This window comes from Oreochromis niloticus, linkage group LG20 (assembly GCF_001858045.2).
Source record: "Oreochromis niloticus isolate F11D_XX linkage group LG20, O_niloticus_UMD_NMBU, whole genome shotgun sequence".
Taxonomy (NCBI): domain Eukaryota; kingdom Metazoa; phylum Chordata; class Actinopteri; order Cichliformes; family Cichlidae; genus Oreochromis; species Oreochromis niloticus.
The window spans coordinates 16,460,636-16,477,075 of record NC_031984.2 but is presented as its reverse complement, the minus strand read 5'-3'; the positions used below and the strand labels follow the sequence as shown (position 1 = coordinate 16,477,075).

The 16,440-nt window shown below is 40.2% G+C and overlaps 1 long non-coding RNA gene across 1 annotated transcript in view; it reads left to right on the top strand.

The window, feature by feature from the left end:
• Nucleotides 1–16,440, top strand: part of LOC102082582 (uncharacterized) — a 133,875-nt gene that overhangs the window by 103,431 nt on the left and 14,004 nt on the right. Inside the window, exon 4 of the long non-coding RNA XR_002057777.2 lies at nt 11,815–11,948. This is a non-coding gene — a long non-coding RNA (uncharacterized LOC102082582). The remainder of the gene's footprint in view (nt 1–11,814; nt 11,949–16,440) is intronic.

Sequence of the window (16,440 nt, the reverse complement as noted above, 5' to 3'; positions counted from 1 at the left end):
TAAGGATTGCCCAGTGGCAGAGGGCCAGTTGGAAGTTCAGTTGGACCAGTGGCCTGGTTAGTTAGTTGCCAAATTGGGCCTATGCCTAAAAAGTTTGTGTCTTACTGCTTCTCACTGGCAGTAAGCCTGTATCTTTGTCTTTCTCCACTGCTCTGCTTTGTTATTGGCTCTCTAGGCCCTGTGTAATGCTTTAGCCAATGGAGATGTTTCCTTGAAGAGTGGAAACATGGCCATCCATGATCACACTCTACTCTGCCACTGCGATTTGACTTTCAGAATAATACGTGAAGATGGTATTTTTTGCAGTTTTAACACACACTATGCAAAAATATTTTTCATATGATTGCCAAGCAGTGATTGTAAAAACTGTCGACCCACATTTGTAATAACTTGTTCAGTTCCCCATTACAGAGTAATTATACTGTGTGACTGACTTCTTATTGTTGCGTTGTGACTGTCTGTGTGGCAGTCTTGCCTGGTAAAATCCCCCCTTCCATGTTAAGCAGTCATCATTAAATCTAGAGACAGAGTTGCTTGTCTACAGCAAGTATGAGGTGAACGTGCTCTGAGGGACAGGGCTGTCAGGGACCCTAGCTGCCATGATTCAAATTCCCAAACTAAAATCGTGATACCTATTGGAGAAACAAGCATCAGGACATGCACTCCCATGTACAAAACAACAGACTGATTGAAATTTAAGAGGTAAATACTGATGTCAGTCCAATAACATTTACTCAATCAAAATCCACACTAAGTTATTGGGACTCTAAAGTGAGTCTTGGAACACAAAAGATTCACAGAACCAGCAACAAGTGCAAACATATTCTCACTAAGTTGCCCTGGCCTGATGTAATATGTTCAAACACAGATTCAAGTACAATAAAATTAACTTGACGCCACAGCGGTGTGAGTGAGTTGCAGTAAACATGCTTTTAAATCGTGGCTGAAACAGACTTTTAAATAAGCATCAGAGAGAACACAAGACCTACAAAACCACATGCCCTGCAGTGATTAGTGGGATAATGCTGTGTGTTATAATAACAAAAATACCAGCCATCCACCCATTTTCTACTGCTTTGGCTTATCAGGGTCGCAGGGGCTAGTTGTGTCTATCCAGGCTGCCCCAAGTGGCGGGGTACACCGTCGACAGGTTCCCAGCCTGTCAAACGTTCAAAAAAAAAAAAAGTTAAAACTAGTATGTAAATGTATTTTTAAAGATGTATTTTTTTATTTTTTATAAATGATATAATAATCTATATTTACTGAGCATGACTGTAATTCCTGATCACAGATTGTGGTTGTTTATACACAGTTTTAGGGAAGTGGATCTGCTGACATGTGCAAATTTAGCTAAATCCACCCTGTTGTGGTTAACTGCTGTGAATGTCACTGCTGTATATTATCACATGCTAATTTCGTATAAAAAGCAACATGGCACATATCTATCTATCTATCTATCTATCTGTCTGTCTGTCTGTCTGTCTGTCTGTCTGTTTGTTTTTTCTTAAGCCATAACACAACCCTGATGCTGGCAGGAAAAATAACTGAACTTTACCCAAGCACCTCTGCACAACTCAGCCACACAGATATATGTGTATTCTCTTGTGTAATAAGGACAATCAATACTGTCACTGTAAAAAATCAGAACAAAGAAAGAGACCAAAGTGAAATTGACAGATAGGTGGGGGAGTAACAGGTTTAAAGTTAATTTGTCTTGACTCTCTCCTTTTTCATATTGTCTCTAGAAGAATCTCCTCCCTTCATCTTACCCCCCTCTTCTGTTTTTTTCTTTTTCTTACTCCGTGTCTCTATCTACACACACACACCTTCCCCGTAGAGGTCATTTTAAAGACAAGGTTCGGGCCAATCAAGCTGAAGTTGTATAGCCCTAGTTGTGGCTGCCTGATTGAGAGTGACATTGACACGATTACGACAGACAAACTAGATTAAGAACGACATGGCACTCCCTGCCTTACTTCGTCTACCCTCTGTCCCTCTCTTTCTATCCTGTTCCCCCTCCTTCATTGCTCTTTGCTCTTGTTGTCTGTAAGTATACGGTTGTATTTCTCACAGACTTTGTCCTCTAATGACTCTCAGCAGCTCATCTTTACTCATTTGTGTGCCTTTCAAAACAAAACTTTTATGAGCCCACTTTATGTGTGGAGCCTGCTTCTATTAAAACTCATAATCATCAGTAACTAAAGGCTTATGTTACTCAATGCCTCCAATTGCTTTATCCGAAAATCTTGCCAGTTTCTGCTCTTCTTACCCTGGCTACAGTTGACCCACAGTTACAGGGCTGTTTTATTAAATGCACTACTGTCAGAACCCAGGACCATTAGAAAATGGTTGTCAGTAGGAGCCTTTTGCCAGCCAGCAATCTTCTCAAATTGCCTTACCTCACTTTCTTGGTAGCAGCAGGTCTGGTACTAGACCTACAACTCATACTGACATGGGATGAAATGAATCTACCCCTTGCATTCTCCTTTGTCTGCTGAAATAACAAACCTGGCTTGATGTGAAGTGCATGAAACTCAGTTCTGTGGGGACAAAGGATCCAAGCTGGCTCGTACTGAAACTAGGAGTTTAACATCATTATCCTTAGTCAGGATCTGATAATAAGGGCAGAATGTGTGCATTGCTGGGATGCAGAGTGTGCAGAGAAGACTGTGTTTCAGCACCTCTGTTTGCAGCTGCCCGTTGATAACATCATTTAGTTTCATTAATACATGTTGGAGATGATTTGTTGAAACCAACTGTTAACTTTTTACTTCTCAACATCTTATCGGCGTAACATGGAGAAAACAAGCGCTTCTTCTCTTGAACTGGAATTATGCTTCTGTGGGGATAACGCTGGCAGTGAGCTGGCAGTCTGTGGACAGCTGGTTTACCTGCAGAGAGCATCTGTTGTCAAAGGAGGCAGCGTACAAAGTATGTGGTACAGTTGATCTGTGGGCTACTCTTATTTGTGCTGATTTGTTGATTATGCTGTAATTTTTGATCTTTGATGGTTTCTTTGTGCTTCTTCCATTCCTGGTAAACTCGAATATTGCTCCCTTCCCTTTTCTGACCCACTTTTCAGTGACTAATCAGCATTCAATGACGTAGAGCGACACCCGTGTCAGTAACATACAGTTGGGATTTTGGAGGACTGCATGGGAGCAACTTTGCAGTGGGTTTTCTGCACATATAGAAATTTGTGCGCAAACAGAGACCATTGAAAGACCATAAATTGAATGGCTGACACAAGAGGTCTACCTAATAGCAGTTTTAACTAAAGGTGGGATTACCTCTCCTTAATATCGTCTTTTTGTCTTGTGTGTAAAATCATAAGACAAACAGAAGCTGCTGTGATTTAAGACAGTGTAATTCTTACCTCTTTTGACCTTAGGCCTCAGTCACACAGGTCTAGAGACCGGTTAGTGACCCCCTGGCAACCTCGGGCTGCTATCGAAAAATGTGTATTCTCTGGTTGTTGGAGGTTGCTGGGATGCTGGGTGAAATCACAAAGAGGTTGTAGCATTAAAACCATCCTGATGATTGCTTTGGTCGCTAGCAGACTGACACAGTCGCCCATAGTGTGCGTGGAAGACACCGACTAGTTTCACCTAATAACTGCCAATATCCTCCACCACCACTTGGTGGTAATGTGAGCAACCTTTAGGAAAGTGGTGATTCAATGTTTTTACATGTAACGTTGTGAATATGACTTTTATTAAGTCTATGTGTCCTTTAAGCATGCATATGTGGTAATGTTTTGAATACATGCATATTATGCTTGTGCTTCTTTTTTGACAATTCCATGTTATGTGTATCTCTTTGTCTCAGTCTGTTTAACTGTGTGTGTGTGCGTGCGCGCGTGCGTGTGCGCACGAGTGAATCGAGCTATGAGCGTCAAGACAATTCCCTCGGTCTGATCTAATAAGTGTTCATCTCATTTCTGAGCTTTCTCCTCACCTCCTCTTTTAAACTTTGTTAGTATCGGTAGCCAGATTATCTTAATGAAGTCCAGGAAGTCACTTTCCCTTTGGATGTCTCTCCACTCCACACCTTTGCTTTGTACATCCTGCTCTCTCATATGGTGCTCTGTGGCTGGGAGGGTTAGCGAGTTGGTCAGGGATCCTTTTTCTTAAACATCAACCTATACAAATTTCTATTTACACCTTCTGTATGTATGCCGTATAGTATGACTCTGAATGTAACACGGCTCTTTTGAGTGACATTGATCCCCTGGTGATTGACCTCTGATCTCTGACTCTTCTAGATGCCCCTTAGGGGCCTAGCCAGTATGCACTATCAGCCTCTCCCAATCTAATCACTGTTACACCTAATACCTCTGAGTGCTATTAACTTACCATCAGGTTATGGACTAACTTGTGACAACACTCACACACTGTTTTCTATTGACGTGTCACACAAAGATAAACATAAACACAGTGTTGAGGCTGCAGTTGGGTAGATATTTCTCCTGATTTGGAGGAGAAACAAAGGCTGAGGGAGAGAGAGATAAATGGTGGCACCTTAGCAATTATACAGGTGCACTTTTCTTGGGGGTTAATACTCTTGATCATACATCAGTATCGCCCAGCAGAACATAACTCCAAAAGATCTCCCATTGATTTGTCATAAGGTAAGAGAGTGCATGTGTTGGCATCTCAGATATCATTCCTTTCATTCCTGTGTTCATCCTAAACACCTAATGTGTGTTTTTATAGCCTAATTCTGAGTCTCTCTCAATTTTCTGAAGTGTCTCCATTAGTGGTTGGATCAACAGACTGTTTTAGTTCCCCTTGAGGGAAAAGAGTGAAAGGACCCCATTGTGTATCTCTTCAGTGATCCATCTCCAACTGGTCAATACAGAATGATCTCTGCTATTAAGGACTGATTCTTGAAAAGGCACAAGATGACTCCGTTTTGCACAGACCTATGTGGATTTCATATCTTTGCTCTTAAGAGTAGTGCACGTTTCTGTTTGGCTCTGTGTGTGCATGCAAGTGTATGTGTGTCTGTAGTGCTGGTCTCTTTCATCCTGGCCTATCCCTGGGGACAGGAGTCATAGTGGGCATGCACCCTACTCTAGACCTTCTTTGATAATCTTCCCTAATTGGTCTTAGTCGCAGTCTCATGAGAAAGCTAATTAAAACAAGGTGTTGAAGGGGAAAATAACAAAATAATTGTGGTTGTGTGTGTGTGTATCGCTGTGTGTGTGTGTGTGTGCATGCTCATGCTAATATCTGTGTATAGTCATGTGAAGCTGTGTTTCACCAAAGTCACATTTGTTTACAGAGATGTGACTTGCGGTTTTCTTGTGAGTGAGTCTTTATGTGTTTATAAGGAAAAGTGTGATTGAGCATTATATTTGCTCCATCCTCTGCCGTTTGTTTCCATAAATGCATTGCATGCATATGAATGTTTGTGATTGTGTGAATGAGTCGAGAAAAGCAGACCTGCTGCAGCTGATTGAAGTGCGCTTGTTTTTTTTGGAGTTGCATTGTCTCGGTGCGTCCAATCATACGTGAGGTCAGTCTTCACTGTTTCAGCTCTGAGCCCCTCCAGTCTCCTCCTTACCTCAATTTTGTCTGTTCTCGGTTTCTGCTCATATGACTTTTATTTCCTTTGTTATGATTTTAAGACCTAATGGCTTTATTCTTGTTTGAAATTTCAGTGCCTCTCTCTCTCGCATTTATTATCTTTTTGCTCTCGTGTTTGTAACTTGATATGTGTACACGCTCTGTTGGGTCAGCTTTACATTCATGTATCTGTATTACAGTAAACAACAGAATGAACAGGGTTGGGTTTTGAGGTTTGGGGTTAGACAGAGATAGTGAGAAAAGTGAGTCAGAGCATCCAAGTGAGGCACATTGGTGCTGCACCGTCTTTGCCACGACAGCCTGTTCAATTTGTTCTCTTCTTCTTCTACTTCTTTCCCCTCTTCATTTCCTTTTTCCATCACTGGCCATCTCCATTTACTTATTGAGCTGTTCTGTCATTGATCTGTCCATCGACTGGCCCTCTGATCCATCCTCCATCTGTCTACCACTGACAGACTTTTAATTGATGAGAGAGCAGGTCAAATTAAGCAATTAGGCCAAGTGGCGGAAAAAGAGACAGAGCATGTCTTTTTCAGGTAGACGGAGGGTGAGGAGGGGCGCTGAGTGAGGATGAAGAGGAGAAGAAGGGGTACGAGTGGGGAAAACGAGGGAGGGCGGGGGGATGTTGTGAAGGATAATGAATGCGGGAGGCATAGGCAGATGCGGAATGTTTACGCTTTTTCATTTTGGAATTTGAATGAATTTTTCATAGCTATTCATAAAAAATCCATCAATATTTCACCTGGGGAGAGTGAAGGAGAAAGAGAGGGAGAGAAAAAAGGACCCTTACGGAATGAGTTGTCATGAAAGTCCATTGAAGCAAACAGAGTCGCTGGAGAAGAAGAGAAAAGAGGGAAGGAGGAGGGATGTAGGGATGTTTATGCCGAGGACACAAACACCTAGATAGGGGTAGCGGTGCAGGAGGAGGGGGAGTGCGAGGAAGGGATGCGGAGGGGAGCCTACAACGTAAATGTCTGGGTGAGAATGAGAACGACGGCTGGTGTGGTATCTGTCGGAAGGTGTGTGTGTGTGTGTGTGTGTGTGTAGTGTAGTCTGAGACAAAGCCATATCAACCACCCCCTCTAACAGCAACAGCAGGAGTGGGGTTGTGTTAATTTTCACTTTGTCAAACCCCATTATGTGAGAAGAGCGTCTGATCCTTCCCTATTAGCATACAGTGGGCCCAGACACCTGCGATGGGATTTCGTGTGCCTTATTGCTTTCTTCATGGGGAGCAGCACAAGGAGTCATGAGGCATAGAATCAACTAGTGGCTTTCTTTTGCCTGCTTGCTCCCTGTGCACATTTACTGTAATGTAGACTGATACACATGTACTGTCTGATTTTAACTCGGTTTACAGATATTTTCAGGTAATAACCAGGTAAACTTAACCCACGATCTCTATCTATGACTCATAACCCTGCTTGAATATAAGAGAAAAGTGTAATATTCACCGATCAGGTCACAGTCCAGTGATCAGTGACTGGACTCGATCCCTGCAGCCTCTAGTTGAACTCTGTCCTTACCAGATTGTACCACTAGATCTACCTCAGGGCAGGTCATGCGACGTGTCATTTGCATTAATTTATGCCAGCAGGCGGGTCAGTCATCTGTCTACAGGTAGTCAATTAAATATCTAATTAAGTGGGGAGGAGTTTGAATAATGTAGGTGTATTGACTGGCTTGGTTGGGTGGAAGAAGGGATGATAGCTGTGTCTAAATCAGTGCTGCGGCGGACGTGAGGGTGATATAAACCACTGAATATCTGTCAGAAGCACATTAGAGGAATGCGGGAGAGGAATACATGCTCCAATATAGCGCTGTACAAATGTCTTGAGTCCCCCCTCGTATCTTTATGTGTGTATAATTTTTTAGGCCTGTCACATCTTCTTCTTTTGTCCTCCACTTGTCCAGCTCCCTTAGTTTTTTTTAAGGAAGCACTGCACAGCATGCTGAGGGTATGCCAAGTGTTCAGCTAATAGCTTTTTTTGAAATTACCTCATTGGTGCAAAAATACTATTTTTTGCTGCCACTATAAAAAAAAAATAGATTCCAGTAAGTATCTAAAAATACAGTTTATCCCTGGTGTTCAGTGTTTTTTTGTGTTCATGATTCACAGGTCAGAGTCAAGTGGTTTAACAAACAAACAAAAAATATATATGTACCTCAGAAAATGGTCAGGTACAAGAACAGGATTGAAACTGAGTGAAAAAGCAGCCAGTGTCCCAAGAAAGAAATTTGAAAGCCCGTCAAAAACAGTTGAGAAGAGTTGTTCAAGAACACTTTAAAAATGACAATAAAGACTGGCTCATTGGAAACAAAATATAAAGAAGTAATGGGGGCTCAATTACTTTTGTGCAATGCTGTAGATTAAAATTTAGATTAGAATGTGTTTTAGAGATCTAGGATCAGATACTGTTGAAAATATTACAGATTTTATTTTGGTTTGACATCTATGGCAAGATGCTGGAAGTGGTTGCCTCCAGTAGCGGTTGTTGAAATGAGTTTTGACTGTTGGTTACTTGAAAGATTAGTCAAGTGAAGTAGAGTGTAACTAAATTCGGTTTGGTTCCTATGGTTCAAACTTTCACGCTGACTTATTTGAAAATAATCAAGAGTTGTAAACAAAAAGTCCGACTGTTAAATGAGTTAACTCGTTAACTGGACAGTTTTGTTGACATGCCTTTCTGCAGCAGCTTTGCACAGTACAAACAGGTATGTAAAAATGGCTGCGCTTTACCACACAGGTTTAAATACATGTTTTGCATCTGCAATCAAGCCACAGTCATGTCAACAGTCTTTTTGACCTACACAGTTGTGAATAACACAGCACAGCAAACCTATGGATCTGGTATTTGCTAAACATGTGCACACAGTACATCATAATACAAAAAACCTTTGAGAACACTCAAGTTTTCTAATGAACCTAAACATGAATACACATTTACATTTATAATATATAACATAATATGTTGATTAAACATGCACCGTATAGTTTTCTTAATTTCAAATAAAATAATTTTTAAATGCCACGTTTGTTTTGATACCGCCTCAATATTTATAAATATGTCTTTCTTGGAGTATTTTGACATGGAATGAAACACAAATTAAATTACATTTTTAAAGAAACAAAATTAGAATAAAAAAACCTGAGAAAATACATTCAGCATTTTAGGAACTGGACTTCCAAATGCAATAAGTGCAGATTCATAAGGAGATATTGGTTTATAGAGTTTGGCTTCTCACTAACTCTGGTACACATCAACACAAACTGAGAAAAATCATCTGAGACACTCTGTATGCAACAGGCTACATCTGTTATGTTGGAAAGGATGTTTAAGTTAAAACAACTAGACGTACTGCAGATGTTGGCAACCTTCACGCTGTCATCAGAAGAGATGTTTCTTGGGTTTGTGTGAGAATTTCTGAGTGTTTATTCATATGAAAGATTAACTCACAGACTAAGCCTGCACTCATAAAATATTTATACTAAACATGTGAAAAAATAAGTTTATTGCAGCTGTTTAAGTGGTTTGTAAATAAGTTCAACTGTATATTTCATTAAATTTAGTAGAAAGACAGTGCAGGCTTACAGATATTCTAACTGAGAACTTTGATTTTGGTGCCAACAGCATGTTTTGTGGAAAAGATGTGTTTGGCTAATTTGGTTAATAACGTGACTGGGTATTAAAAGAAAGACCATGCGTGTGGTTTAGCAAATTAAGAAGACATTTACATCGGTGAAAGATTGTGAAGACTTTGGGGATGTTAACATATACATGCACACTAAAAAGACTGAAAGAATCTAGATAAATCTGTGAAACCCAGAGACAAAGCCAAAAAGCTATATTGAATAGCAGTGATCTTTGTATCTTCAGCCAGTCGTGCATTAAAAACAGACACGTTTCTTTTTTGGAAATCAATACATGACCCAGGAACACATCAGAAAATGATTGGGCTCTGCATACACAATGTAAGTTAAAAGTGTACAGTACATATAACCCGCCAGTACATATTGGGCGAGAGGCAGGGTACACCGTGGTCAGGTCGCCAACCTATCAGACATTCAAGCTCACATTTACCTCTATGGCCAATTTAGACCGTGACCAATTAACCCCAGTATGTCTTTGGATTGTGGGAGGAAACCAGAGAACCCATGCAGACGCAGACAGATCATCATCATTTTGCTGTGAGGTGCTGTGCTAACCAATGTACAAATTCATTAGAATATGAACAAGAAAAAAAAAAGAAAAATAAGTATCTTTCAAAGCTATATTTGATTTGATAGGTTTAATGGTTTAAAAACACAGCTGTAGATCTCAGTTGTGGTCGCAAATTTTGAAGCCATCCTGATAACCTTCTCCCACCAACGATGTGGAGATCCAAATCCAATTAAAATCAAGAAACTCAAAAAGATGCTCTGTAAAAGAGTAGAATTCTTGGAACAGAGTTTAATACACTGAATCATATGAACAGCAGGAAAAATACATACAGAGATTTAGCAAGAAAATTACAAAGCAGAAAGCAAGCAAAGCAAAACCCCGGGGTGTACAGCCTTAAGCACAGACAGCAGAGCAACACAGAAACGGACAGGTAGCAGCAGCAGGAGGAAAAAGAGCTCTGGGGGCGTCCTCTGGTCCCCTAATATAGGGACCAGTATCGCCGCCCCCTGCTGCTGGGTAACTTTCCCACACGCCCAGCACAGCTGCTGGGGTCAGGTAGCGGCCAAGGTCTTGGCCAAAGGCCAGTCAGGACTCTGAGTACCCCTTGCTCTGGCTTATCACAATAGGTCATGACACGGTCAAAGGTCACACATTAATCCTAATTATTAAATCTTATACAGCAAGTGGCACAATCTTATAACATATAATACACAGGTTACATGCTTAAAAACACTTCAGTGTGGGTTCAAAGTGTGTGTGTGTGTGTGTGTGTGTTTATTTTGTATGGTATTTTATCGTGATGTGTTCAGGATCTCTGTTACAATATTACTGTTTTGGTTGTGCTGCATTAAAGACGTTAAATTAATTAATTATTAAGTAAATTATTCAAGAGAACTCTCCCCCTACATTAACTGCCCTGTTACAGTACCAACTTAATAAACCTCGGTGAAGCAAAAATGTCTTGTGCTTAAGACTCCACATGAAAGTTAAATATATATGTTCAGTGCGCATAGATATATAGTGTATATAGTTACATAGTTATACATATCAAACAAAAATCCACCACACAGTCTCATTTGAAATTGAGGTATTTTTATGTTTTTATCACATGGTGACAGCTGTGTCTGTACACCTTATTTATGTGTAATATAACAATGGCATCACCCACAACAATGTGAATGTATTGCTCTAAACAGGTGCTAATAAACACATTGCATATGTTTTTGTGTATGTTGGCAGTGCTAAATTTGCATGTTGGCACTTGGCTCAGTGCCATTGTGATTGCTTTATTCTTTTGTAAAGCTGCTATGACCACAGGTATGTCACTGTTTAAACTGCATCACAGAGCTTTAAACACAGCTATGCTGCAAAGATAGTCGTGAAACCACAGATGGATACAGACACAAAGCAGAGATAATGGTTGGTATAAGATTATTTGCCCTTTGCAGTCACACAGAAACATAATAAAATTTAATGGGGGTCCCTCATTTAGGTTTCAATGCAGTGTTTTAAAAGAATTTGTAGTCATGGAAAATTAATAGATAGGAATCAGCATGAAGCAGCACATAACCGTCTGCCCAACCCTAGAGCAGGTCATGACGCCCTTAACTATTTCGCTGCCACAACAAAGATAGAGGAAGGTCAAGGGTGAGAACTTGTGAACCTTCTAGTTTTCCAGCGCACAGTAAAGTATTAGAATTAAGTTTAGTCTTGATTGAATTTACTTTTAATTCATTTTCTACTCCAGAAAGAAAAATGTTCTGGTTTTGGGAAAAAAGATCTTTGCATGAATTCTTTTAGCTAGTAGTTTAATTTCATTGGACTGACTGTGTTTCATGTATCTGTGACAAAGCAAATGTTTTTATATTTTTTAATGCTAGTTAATATCTGATTTTGAAGCAAAATGAAAAGTAGTAGATTCATGTTAAAAAATTAGAACCACATCCGATGTATTTTGAAAGCCACAAAATCTGACAAACTATGTGCTCTGTGACACATAGAAGGGACATAACTGTGTTTAGCTGAGTTTTGTTCATGTGTTTTTTTTGTGTTTGGGGCAGACAGTCTGACTGATGGGCATATGGGGAACACGGTGCTGTGGCACAGCTGACTGCCTCTGACATGACACAAATGACGGCGCCTGGGGGAGTTAAGTGGAGAGTCCCTCATTCCTCCCAGAGTTTATACTTTCCAGGTTTGTTGTTTCTTGTTTGGTTTTTTGTCTTTGTTAGGGTTGATCAGGCTTAAAGAAACCTTCTACTTTTGTCCTATTTCCTCCTATTTTATCTGTCTCCCCCTTATTTCACCCTCAACCCCTCCCTTGCCCCTCACTCCCCACCGGCTCCCTCCAGATGTGTTAATCAGTACTCCCTGTTAACACATGATTCACCCCATATGTCTTCTACAGCATCAGGCCTCCACTGGGGAGCTGGGATTGTGTATATGTGCATGTGTGTGTGTTCACATGAGTGAGTGCAACTTTGATGTGTCTTTTCTCTATTTTTGTGTGTGTGTGCGCACACGTGTGTGTGCATGTGTGCTTGAAAATCCACCAGGCTTGCCGGGGCTTTCTCCAAAGGGCTGCTGCTGTCGGCTCAAATCAACCTCCTCTCCCCATGAGTGAACACACTAATCCATTTGTGTATCTGACTACATGTTGTGTGTGTGTCTGCGTGTGTATGTAAGCATGCTAATCCAGGGGAGGGCCTTGCCTAACACCCCATGAAAACACTCCATTCACTAGCAATTAGAGGCAGGGGCCCTAGGCCCGGTACTACACTTCCACTGGGAGAGAGGGAGACAAAGAGGGGAGGAGAGGAGGAAGAGATGAGGGTACTACAGGGACAAGAGGAGGGGCACAGGTCTGAATGTCTGTGTCTGAGGGACAGGAACACTTTGATTTTTGGTCATCTAAACTTTTTCCTGTTAACACTTACCACTGGACTGCTTAATAAAACTGTCTTCATGCCAAGTTTGCCCATCAATAAGACAGAAAAACACAGATGCTGATCAGTAACATTTGTCTTCTAGTTTAATTATTCCTTATTCATATCATGTGTCATTATTAATGGTTTATTGATCTATGATGAATCCAGACTGATCTTTATCCGCTTGGAGAGACAGTCATGGTTATGAGTTAACAGTCTGGAAAAGATCTCTGTGGAACAAAACATCTTTCTTCCATTAAAGCCCACTAAGAGACAGGATTTATCTCTGCTTCTGGTTTTTTAAAACAAGTATTCATCTCTGTCTCTTTCCCTCTATGTGTGTGTGTGTGTGCGTGTGTGTGTGTGTGTGTGTGTGTGTGTGTGTGTCCATTGTTAAAGTTGTTGTTCACCATGTAACCAACACTGAACAATCATGTAAAACACTAGCGCTGGGCAGCCAACAACCACAATCCCAGCTGCACACTTGTTTGTGCTTCTACGACATTTTCCTGCTTTTCTTAATTTTCTGCTGGTAAGCAAAACAAATATTAACCTAAAATAAAAACTTTCATGAGAGTATGGTGACTTTCATTTAAATTGTTTTTGAGTGGAAACCCCCCCCCCCAAAAAAAGTACTTTCAGCTGTTCCTGTATTCACATGGCATCGCCATGTGAATACATGTTTGATTTGGCAGTGCCTTTTTTTTTCTTAATGCTGAGTGCCCTTCCTGATCCAACACCAAAGCCATATTTGTCTTCTTCTGGTGTCAAACCCGAAACCTTTAACATGTTAGGCAAATGTGCAACCCACTACACTATTGAGCAGCTTAATTTGGTTTTGATTCATACCTGAAAATTATACCAGAGTTAAACATCTGATCATTCTGGTATTTTCATGCTGTCTCTGGCTAATATGAAAAAACTCAGTTGTAAATATTTCCAGTATGATTGCAGGTCAATAAAAGCATAGTGTAATAGGTTAATAGATTTTTTGTGCCTGGATATCTTAAACTGTTAAAGAAATTTAGATTATATGAGGTGTGCGCCACTTTTGCTTTATGGTGATTTGATTGGTGGTGATGTGTTAAATGTATGCAATGTCTGTTATTGTGATGTTTTTTTGTGTTATGATCAGGGTGATCTCAGTGCTGCCACAGATACTAAGAAGTTTTCCAAAAGGAAAATAGAAAACCTGAATGCGACATAAATGCTGACGTGTTAAAACCTTACTTTGTAGCGATCAAGAGATCAAATAAACAGTTAAACCAAGCAAAGTAGCAATCAATAAATCAATCAGACTTTGCCACTGAAGATAAAATGACCTTTAACACCATCATTAGTTCACATCATTTGTTCAAATATACTTTTAGCATATGTGATGGAAACTTTTGCATATAAAACATATTATAGTATCAAATTAAAGAAAAAAGATAACAAGAAAAAAGGCAGAGATGTAAAAATATAACAGATGTTCACGTTTTACTAAAAACAAAACAAATTAATGAATCCAAATAACAGCGTTCTTTCAAGATTTACTTATTTTATATGTTGTAAATATCAGGGCAGTTACTTAAGTGATGTTTAAAATGGCTGTTAAATAGTTATATTTAGTTTCTTCTTACTTCACAAATGTACAGCCCACATTAAGAAAGCATAAAACTCTAAACTTGGCAATTTAGTTGAAGAGAGAGCCTGTCATTAAGTGAGGTGTTGGATAAGATCATTTTGCTTTGCTGGCAAATGAAAAGTCATTTGTGTGTATAATTTAAAACCATTTTTTCTGTCTGACAAATGTGATGATTAAGAGGCAGGAGAGCAAATGGACTGAAAATCCAGTATCGCCACATAGCAAGTCTTAAAATAGCACAGAAATAACTGCCACAAAATGAAAACCACTGACAGGTTTAGTGATCATTTTGTGACAATACAACCCTCTGCCTAAAAATTTTAGCATCTGACATTCACATGGAAATTACTTTGACACAATACATCTAAACATTGTGGCAAACCACTGGAAAAGCTGCTCGAGGAACACAATAAACACTCAGAACTTGCCAGATCCCAATGTTACTGGGTGGATATGGGAAGTGCTTGAACAAGCCTGATCCATGAAGGCCCTGCTTTGGAACCTACATGACTACCTCTGGACTTATAGGTCAGAGCTGCTTTAGTAGAACAAAAGACTCTTACCTGGACTACTCCATATGGTTTTGTAGGTATAAGTTGAATGCCAGAGTATCTAACTTTAAAAAGAAGACCATGGCTAAGCTAGAAACATGGACCAACCATAGCCAATTATCAAGACTATTTGAAGTACCTTCTAAAAGTCTCCTAGAAGATGTGAATGCAGCATTACAGACAATCCCTGCTGCAACCATTACTGATACCAACCAGCTGATCTACAGTACAGCAGCAGTGATCCTTGAGATGCTTGGCTGTAAGTTGAACAGCCACAAGGAGCAGTATCCTCCATGAAGAAGAAACTAGAGGCTAGAGAGAAAAGAAGGTTCAAGGCAGCATGGAGGAATGTTAGCCAGCTATTAGAACTGCAGAAAGGTGTGATAAAGAAGATACCTAAGAAGTACAATAAGCTGTCCATACATGGAGCCTTAGAAACTGCCAAGCAAAGACTCAAATCCTTGGCCAGCCACTTGCAGAGGTATACCAGAGAGCTAGAAGCCAGGAGAATAAAACCAGATGTTCTCCAATGAACCATCCAAGATGTCCACTCAGTAGCAGGGGAACAATATGAAAACAACCCCACCAAGACTGGAGATGGAGTAATACTGGAAGAGCATAAGGGAGAAGGATGCAACACATAACAACAATGCTCAGTTGCTAGTTGGTCAAAGAGCAGACTACAGTAACCTCCCTAAACAGGATTCAGTAACATTCACAGTGTCAGACTTCCAAGGATCCCCAGAAGGTACAGGTCACATTCTTGCCTTTCCACTACATGGTAGCTACTGTTAGGTATCATAGTGGCTAAGATGAACAGCCACATGTGTGTGTATACATAGCCGGGGCCTAGACAGGAATTAGCAACACCAGAGGCCAACTTCAAGCCAGTTGCACAAGTCAAAAAAAATGCCATCATAAATTGGGCTTTGCCAAGGAGGTTTGAGCTTCTGAGTCCACAAGTCCAAGGGCTTCAATATCTAGGATTGGGCAGTTGTCACAAGGAAGCAGTGCTTATACCATATGGCAATGCTAATCCTTTGAAATACTCTTACACTGTAACTCATCTCTATTGATCTGTGTGGACATGTAAGTTCTAATTACATGACCATACAGATCATCTATAAACCAAACAAAAAAAAGATTCTGAGTAATGAATATGAATATGAATAATGGCAGTAAAGGATAACGAATTTAATAAGCCAATATTACACAAGAAGAAGTAAAACAAAGCCGTTAAGATGGTTAAGGGCAGAAGTGGAGTGCAATGTAAGAGTAAAGAAAGACTGAAGAGCAGAGAATGTGTATTAAGTGTGCCTGAATGTTTCACTGGAAGTGCTAATGCATTAAACAAAGGTTTCAGAAAAATATACAGTACTGCTGTGTGTACACGCACATTTGACTGTGTCTGTTAACACGCTGTAGACAGACACACAACTGTCCATGCATAACCAGTGGTGCAGTGGAGCAAGTAGTGCCTTCAAATCATCGCCATGGGCCATAACCTTGAAAACTCCAGTTGAAAACATTTCTCCCACTTTTTTATATCGCTATTTATGTTGACAGCACCTTGGCTGCTTA